Source organism: Pteropus vampyrus, unplaced genomic scaffold, assembly GCF_000151845.1.
Source record: "Pteropus vampyrus isolate Shadow unplaced genomic scaffold, Pvam_2.0 Scaffold125, whole genome shotgun sequence".
Taxonomy (NCBI): Eukaryota; Metazoa; Chordata; class Mammalia; order Chiroptera; family Pteropodidae; genus Pteropus; species Pteropus vampyrus.
This window is the reverse complement of record NW_011888906.1, coordinates 4,478,503-4,488,083: the sequence shown is the minus strand read 5'-3', so window position 1 is coordinate 4,488,083 and position 9,581 is coordinate 4,478,503.

Genomic DNA, 9,581 nt, shown 5'->3' with positions numbered 1-9,581 from the left:
CACACACACACACACACACACACACACACACACACACACACGATATCGAAAGGGATAAAATAACTCCTCTGAGATCTGAGTTATACATGAAATGGCAAACTTCACATACTTGAAGGATAAATTCTAAACTCGGCCCAAGAATATCCAAAGGCATCTACAACATCAGAAACAGCATTGCTCAGTTAAAACCTAAATCGACTCCCACAGCAAACAGGAGTTCACGGACGGTGGGGATACAATAAGAAAGGACAAGCTAAGGCAACGTCATCCAAACCCACACATGACCTGAGCCCTTTCCATGCTCCTCCCAGCCTGTGGCAGAGCCGGGAGAGCCCTGGCACTTCCTCCCTCTGCCCTGCTCCTCCAGGGGCTCAGCGGCCTGTGCTGATAGCCTTGCCCCTTCCCTGCCCTTCCTCTCCGCAGCCCTGCCGCCGGCCGCCTCCCTGTGTGCCAGCGTCCTCACAACGGTTTCTCCAGGGTGAATGAAGTCTAATTCTGTCAGGGGGCTGGGGACCGGCCTCTCATTCCGTTCCTGTCTCTGCTCTCCTCTTTCATGTCTTTCTTCCACAAACATTTATTCAGCGTATGTGACTCACCGGGAACAGTTATCTGTGTTCTGTCTCCATCCGTTTCTGTTTCTTTTTCGCTCTGCCCCTGACTCCATTCCTGCCTCCTTCCTCCTCCTTTCCCCTCTTTCCCTCTCAACCCTTCACCCTCTCCCTCTATCCCTTCTCCTAGTCCTGGTCTCCTTGAATTAAATTGGCCTATATTTCTGAAAACATGACACAGCAAATTTGACAGTGCCCACAGTAACTGATGTGTTACAAAGCGGTTTGTGCTAACAAGTCCTTTTTTTTTTTTGGTTATCAATAAGGGTGTAAACAACATGATTTTAGATCTTTTTCTACTTCTCTGATTAATTACTTCAGAAGAACTCTCTGGGTATGGTATTTTTAAGTCGAAGGGTATAGACATTTTTAAGACTTGCGATATATTTGGAAAATTATTTTTATAGCAATGTTGTGCATGTAACCAGACTTCTTTAAGTTCATACCAACCTCAGATTTAAGATGGGATCACACATGTTTCTCAGGAACATGGGTTCCTGAAAACACTCAGGTTATGGAATATCTCTGCAGATTGGTTGTTTTGTAGGGACATGCCAAGTCTCCTTTCTGCACATTTGTTTATTGATTCGTTTAACACACATCGATATCAAGCATGTGCCAAGTGCGAGTAATGACCCTGGACTAGACTCTGGTGATTTAGAGCCTTGCCAAAATCACAGGTGACTCCTTCCTTTAAATTAGGCTCGATTTTGGCATTTGGTATTTTAAAAATCAACAGTAAGGTGAGAGTTTTGTTACAACATGAGACAGTATAATCAGAGATTATTCTACCACCCATTTATCTCTACCCAGATAATAGTAAACAACGTGCAGCTCTCACCCACACTGCCTTCAGTCTCTGTTGATCGAGACGCTTTTTCAAACATCTAAACAGCTTTGAATGTCCTATAATTTTTAATTACTGTTTGCTATAGATTAAATATTTGTGTTCCCCCCAAATTTGTATATTGAAACCTAATCCCCAATGTGATAGTATTTGGAGACGGAGCCTTTGGCAGGTGATTAGGTCATGAAGGTTAGAGCCCTCATAAGTGTGTGATTAGTGACTTTATAAAAGACCCCAGAGTCCTTTCACTGCTTTCACCCCTTTTTACTGTGAGGATACATTAAAAAGAAGCTTGTCTATGAACCAGGAAGCAGGCCGTACCCAGACACCAAATCAGCCAGCACCTTGATCTTGGACTTCCCAAAATCTAGAACTAGGAGAAATAAATTTATGTTGTTTATAAACCACCTAGTCTGTGGTAATTTGTTATGGCAGCCCAAACAGACTAAGACACTGCTTCAAAGGTAGAAGGTGTTTTGACCCCTTTTATTTCCTCGTATACCTCAGAATTTCTGGGCCATTGTGCCTGCACATGTTCTGTTCCCTCATTTGAGATAGGTCCAATGGGCTGGTCTTTCTCTCTGTTCCCCAACAGGTACATGAAAATACCAAGCATTATATTTTCTACTTGTCACAATATATGCTCGCAGATCTTGGTATAACTTGCTTACTAATCAAAACTTTTAGCTATTAGGTGAATGTCATGAGGTGTTTTTAGGTCTCCAAAGAGGAATTTGACTAAAGGTCACCCAGAACATTTAGATACACTGAGAAGCTCACAACGCATGTTAATCAGATAATCACACACAATACAGCATGATAAAGTCTTCTCTGAAGTTGTACTGTATGGGAGGTAGGATTTGAGGGGGAACCCAGAGGGGAAGTCCATAACACAACAAGCAAGGGCAAGAGACCTTATTAATTGTGTATCAGTCAGCTACTACTGCATAACAAACACTGTAATAATCTCGGTGTCCAACAACAATGGATATTTTTAAATTTCTCATTCAGTTAATGGAGGTTTGCTGGGCATTGATCTTGATTTTGCACCAGCACCTACAAAAGACAGGCATGCAAGAGACCAAGCCTAACATGTAAGCACATTGTAAGCCTCTGTCACATCATGTGTATTACTATCCCACTGGTCAAAGTAGTCATATGAAAAAGCCCAAGGCCTAGATGCAAGGAAGTATATCCCTCCCATGGAAGTATAGTGAGAAGCAGTGAATATTTGTTGAATAAGCATCTAATCTACCACAAGCTGGACCTCGAAGGACCAAGGAATGTTGTTCTAGGAAGCTGTGAGAGAAATGAGAGTTCTGTAGAAAGGAACCACATCAGGAAAGGCTGGGAGATTCAAGGATGTATGGCACATTTAGGGAATCGTGCATAGTTTGAGAAACAGAAGCCCAGGGCACTTCTGAGAGATGTAAAGTGCATGTAGGAAGCTGAATCAGAAGAGGGAGCCAGGAGCCAGTGTCCTCCTCAGGGTTGGAGGATACCTAAGAGATCTGGACAGATTGGACCAAGGTCAGAGGCCTGCTCTCCCTGTTGGATTTTCAGGGGCCTCCTGCTCTGTTTCTTGAAGTCTCTACTTCCTGGGGGAGAAAATAACCTTCCATCAACCTTTTGTGCTCTCTAGGCAACCAACCTTAACCTCTTCACTATCCAAGGAATAAACTATACTAATTCTCCTTTTCCTCAACACTGACCATGCCCAGCATTGCGTCTAGGAAATGTTTCTTGTGTATGACCCAGAATGTATAAACAACTTGGAATTCTTTATTCAAAATTATTTTTTTTCTGGTCAGGCATACTTATTGAAAGAATAACACAAAATAGTGACTATTAATAATGTACCAACTATCGCCAGAAATAACCACCCTTCACACTTTGATCAATAGCCTTTCAGAGTGCATGCAAGGTAATTATATAACTAGAATCATATATTCTGTTGTAGTTAACCAGCTTTTTTAATATCCACTCAAAACATAAACCTATCACATCCTTTTTAATGGCTGTATTCTAGTTTATTGTATGGCTATGCCATCATTTATTCACTAGTGAATAAGTAGTAAATCAAATGCATACATACTTAAATTTTTCATACATATTACCAAATTGCCTGCCAGAATGGTTGTATTCCTACAAATGGTGTCAGAAAGTGGCTTTTCCTCACACACTTGATATCAGTAGGTATTTTATATGTTGCTAACACAAACAATTTAACCTCTGTTATTATAATGGAACAATTATATTTTTATTTCTTTGTGAAAAAGATATTTTTTGAACCAGAATTGTCACAGCAGAGCTATCAACCAATGTGAAGGTAGAACACAGATATTTTAGGAGAGAGAAATTCTTAAAGACAGAAACAGAAATTAATAAATTAGAAAGCAAAAAAATAAATAACCTGATAAATCAAACTAAGACCTGGTTCTTTCATAAAGAATGTGGTGGGGGGATGGGGGTGAGTAGAAAAGAAAAAACTACTCTCAAGCACAAGCAAAAAATAGGTTAAACACACACACACATATCCCACAATGTCAGGTATAAGGAGTAGGGTTTTTACTCCACATATAAAAAACTAAAAATTATTAGAAAAATTCTATGTTAAAGTTTATTAATATGCCTGAAATTGTCTTTGAAATGACTAGTTTTCTCGAAAATATGAGTTCTTAAAATTGATTTTACAGAACCTATATACCAGAATATACTAAAATTCATTGATAAAATGGAAAAGGTTGTAAATAATTTATGCCCCCAAGCGACAGCGGCCCAGATGGCTTTATGAATGAGTTCTAGGAAATATTTTAAATACCATTTCTATGTTATGTAAGCTAGATATTTAAACTAGCATGGGAAAAGATGTAATTTATAATAGAAAAATGCAATACATTTTATAATACAAAAGTCTAACTAGGCACTTACACATATGAAAGTCTTAAATAAAATATTAATAAGTTATGCCCAGCAGTGTATTAAAAGAATTGTGTGCCCTGATCAAGTAGTGTTTATTCCAGGAAGAATAACTGGTTCAACATTAAGAAATTTGTGTCAAGCCAAGCATCCTGTAACACATTAGATGGTGAAAGAAAAAAGCATATGATCAGCTCAATATATGGTAAAAAGTGCATTAATTGAAGTGTAGCATATATTTCAGATAATAACGATAACGACAGTGGTGACAACAGTGGTGATAAATACATTAGTAAGCAAATAACAGAAGGGCCAGGGATGCATTTTTTTTAAAAATCGGAAGCCACAAGCAGCAAACTTAATGATAAAACATTAAACATTGGAAGTGTTTCCATTAAATGAGACATTCGCTATTATTGCTGTTAATCAAAATGTCTCTGAAGTCTCAGAACAATGCCATTCATTTTTTAAAAAGAAATAAAAGGGATAGATATTAAAAAGAAACAGCAAGTTATCTTCATTTTCAGACTATATTATTTTCTTCCTAGAAAACCCATGAAAATCAACTGAAAATATTATCAAAACTATTAAGTGAGGTCAAAGAAGTGGTTCAATATGAGAAATACATAAATCTGTATGTATGACTTATTGCTTACACCACCAATGACCAGTTAGTAAATGTAATGAAAAAAGGGAGATTCTATTCACAATTGCAACAGTAACTGTAAAATACGTGTATGTGAATATGACCAAAAGTATATGACCTATATGAAGAAAACTGTAAAATATTCCTAAAGAAAAAAAAATTTTAAAGTTGGAGAGAGATACTACGTGTAATGATATAAAGATATTTGTTTTCCCTGACTTATTTTATGAATTTAATACAGAACTTGAAAGATTGATTCTAAAATTGTCTGGAAGGAGGTATGCATGAAGCCAAGAAATTTTGAATCAGCTCATAGCCACACAGAATAAAGACTGTATTTCCCATTCTCCCTTGTAGCTAGCTATATGTGTTCATGTGACTAAGTTTTGACCAATGAAAGTGTTTTGTTGCTCCATCCAGAAACTTTTTTAAAAAAATGACTTACATGCATCATTTCCCTTCTCTAACACATTTTTCTATTTTGCTGCTTGGAATATGAAGTCTGAGGATGAGGATGTGTAGGCTGGACTCTAAGAAGGAAGGTCACGTTCTAGTAATGGCAGAGCAGAAAGCTGAAAGGAGCCTGGTTTCCAATCAATAAATATCTGGTGTCATGAAAGAGAGAAACTACATCAGCTCCAGATTGCCTATCTCTGGGCCTTAATATTTAAGCCACTAATATTTTAGGTTTTCTTCATTCACAGGTGAATCTAATCCTGTTATAATAACCTTTCATATGGTCCCCATGCTTATATAATTATATTCAGACCTATTTAACACACACAAGTTTTATATAGATTTTTGAACTTGAGGGAGGAAAAAAATTTTTCTTCACTTTGTTTTCCTCAGTCCATACAACCTTGTGAAAAATGTTATCCATATCAATTAGTAGAGCTCTAATTCATGTTTTTTGATGGCTTTTAAAAAGTCCCAAAATTTATTCCCTCATCATCCCATTATTAGGCATTTGCTTCATTTCCAATTTTTTTTTCTCACTACTAACAATGAAGTAATAAACATATATTCTTGTATATATACTGGTGCCCTTGTTTCTAAGGGACAGAATCCTAGGAATAAGCTAGCTGGATGAAGGGCGTATGTATTTTAAATTTAATAGATGTTGCTAGATTGCTTTCCAGAAAGCCTGCAACACTTACATTTCTATCAGCAATGTCTGAGAGCACCATTTCTCCACATCCCCACCAGCAATAGCTCCTTGTTATTTTTTAGCAGTCTAGTGGATGTAAAATGTTCCCTCAGTTTGCTTTTCTGGGACTGTTAATCAATTTCTGATAATATAAGACTCCTATCTCTTCACAGTTTTAAGGCATTTGTTTTTTCATACTATGAGATCACTTTATTCAATTCAAAAAAACCCCTATATAATTGTAAATGGAATTATAATAAATCGATATATAAATGTTGAGAAAATTAAAATTTTTGTATTAAGCCCTCTCACCCAAGAACTTGGTAAACTTTATATTGGTTTAGTTCTTTTATGCCTTTCAATAAACCTTATAGTTTTTATATAGCTTTCCCTAAGCCTTTCCTGTTACATTTATTCTTAAACATTTTGTAGTTTTTTAATCTATTATAAATAGAATATTTTCTCATTTTTATTTCTAGGTATTTATTGACAAAATAGAGAAATGTTATGGATTCTTTGTGTATTTATCTTATAACAAGACACCTTATCAAATTATCTTATTCATAAACCAATGCCTATGTTAGTTATTTCATTTTCTTTTTTTTTTTTTTGGAATTTTCTAGAACCTCCAAGACCATGATAAATAATAACAGGCCCAGTTTCTTGGTTTCTAAATTCCTCTCCTTCAATTGCTGGTGTTCATCCACTTCTAATTTTGATTTAACCCCTTCACTTACTGAGGGCAAGAATAAAGTCTGATTTTTCCAACAATCTATCCCTAGCAACCTAGAATAGGGCTGAGCACATACTATGAAAATGAAAGTAAAAAAATCTATGTACGTATGTGTGTGTATAAATATATATATATTTATATATTTATACTTCACGGAGGAGGAAGTGGCCCAATATTGAGTTCACTAAAATCAAATAAGAATTCAAAATGTATTTTAGATTTAACAACAGGAATGTTATTGATGAATTTGGTGATAGTATTTTAGTGGTGGGAGCAGAAGCTACAGAACAGAAATTTTGGACGTAAGGCGTACTAGGCATGACGAAACATTTGGGGGCCAGGGTTCCCCTAGTGCTAGTGGGACACTGAAAAGACTTCAGGATAGTGGAGCTTGTGAACGTTGAGAGCTAAGAGATGAGCAAGAACCATGCTAAGGACTGAGGGTCATGCTTCAGCTTGGGAGCTGTGGGTAGCTATGGAAGAACTTTAAAGGGTCATACCTATAGAGTTGTTTTTTAGAAAGATCGCTCTAAAGAAAATGGAGTACCATTTTGTAAATTCGCCCATTTCTCTCCTCATTTGCATTGCCTTTCCTTGGATCACCCTACTCACCCCTCCCCACACGTGGATTGCTGCAATCACTTTCTGGTCTGTTTCTATCCATTCTTGCCCCTCATCAATTCATTCTTCATGCCAGCTTCCAAGGTAGTTCCTTTGTTTTATTTTTTTTTTTCAGTGTAATCTTTTCTAGATTACAAGTCTAATTATGGAATTCTTCTGCTTGAAATAAATTATTGGGAGTTGTAAAGCACCACCCTGGTTTCTATAGGATCCAGCCTTCCCAGGTGAGATTCCCAGGGCGAGAACATTCATTTTGGGGTTGGTAGAATCTTTATCTGGGAAATGGCCTATTCTTGGAGTTCCCGCGGAGAAAATCAGTTCCCTCTCTAGGGAAACAGAACTCAGTGAGGATCTAGTGACCATCCTTTGAGGTGTCGGGGCACAAATTTCCTCAAAACTGTTTACTCTCCCTCCATAAAGTCAGTTAAAATTGTGCTGAAAACTGGTTATGGTTCTTATCCCATTTTTCTGCCGAATGTTGCCTACACAAGGTCCTGATGCTCTTATGTCTGCTGGGGTAGGAGGATGAGTTCCCTGAGAACAATCTTGTCTGTAGATATGCACCTGAGGAGGGAACCAGGGAGATTTGGGTTGGGTTTAGAGAAGAGTTCTTGGAAGACATTACATTCAAAACAGTTCAAGGCTAAGATGCAGTAATAATAATAGTGATGATCATGTGGCAGGATGGCTTATCTACTATACCTTCCCCACTTCTCCTCAAAGCCTAGCACCTCCTGAGGCCAGGATAGTAGAGGCAGTAACACTTGGGCAGATTCTGACTATAGAGCCTGTGGGATTTGCTGACAAGTGTAGTGTGAGAGGAAAAAGAAGAGGTGGATCAAGGATGACTCCAAGATTTTTCACCTAGTCAATTGGAAACATAGAGTTGCTACTTACTGACATGACGGAAGCCATAAGAAAGTTTTGAAGAGGTCTGGTTTTCATTTTGTACAGATTTATATAAGAGATGCTATTAAATACCTAAAGGAGGATATCAAGCAGGTAATTGAATATAGTTGTGGAGAAGCCTAGCTTGGAGATATAAATTTGGGAGTGTTTAAAGCCATGAGACTGGATGAGGTCACCAGGAAGTAAGTGGAGATCAAGAAGAGGATCAAGGACTGAGCCTGGGGAAATCCAACATTTAGATGGAGTGATGAGGAAGAACCAACAGAGAAGACTAAGAAGAAGCAGTCACTGAAGTAGAAGGAAACTAGAAGAATGCAATGTCATGGAAGCTCAACACAGAAAGTATTTCCATGAGCAGAGATGTTTCCATCATCAACTATGCCAAATGCTGCAGACAGGTTGCATTGCCCAGTAGAACTAGCTGCTGTAATAGAGACATCCCCATGTCTCAGTGGCATAGACAATATAAGTTTATTTCTCACTCATTTGAAGTATATTCAGCGGCAGAGGGGAGGGATAAATGGAGGGGAGAAGCAGTTCTCTGTTTCATGATGATAATCAGGGTCCCATATTGACAGAGGCTGAGTCCTTTTCAATTCGTGGCTTCAAAAGTCACTCAAGGTGTCACTGTTCCCTGGAGGTGGGAGATGGGGATAGTGCATGAGAAATGTATTGGTAAGAGTCTAGCAGGAAATACACACTCAAATTGAATAATTTGAGAAAGGTTTAATGAAAAGACTATAAAGATGTGAGCAAGGGCAGGAAAACGATTGAAGGATTTCCATAATCTTGACATGGTTGATAGTAGGAGCCGTTACCACCCCTGATTTGTATAGACAAGAGGAAGTAATGGCCAGCGGAATTGAGAGAGAGAAAGAACCGTGTGGAGAAAGATGCCTGACTGAAGCTTTGGTAAGGGAAAACAGCCAACTCAAAGCAACCCCACAGGAGGGAGCCAGGGGAACAAATACCCTTCCCTCACTCTCTTCCCTCCCTCCAGTCTCCAGCAGGTACCTCCCACTGACTTAACCCAACCAGAATCCAGAGTCTCATTGAAAAAGTCTCAGTAGTTAGGCTGCTGAGGCACAGAGCAGGATGGAAAAAGGTGAAGAGTGGATCTGCAGGAGCAGATATCCGGCACAGGACATTTC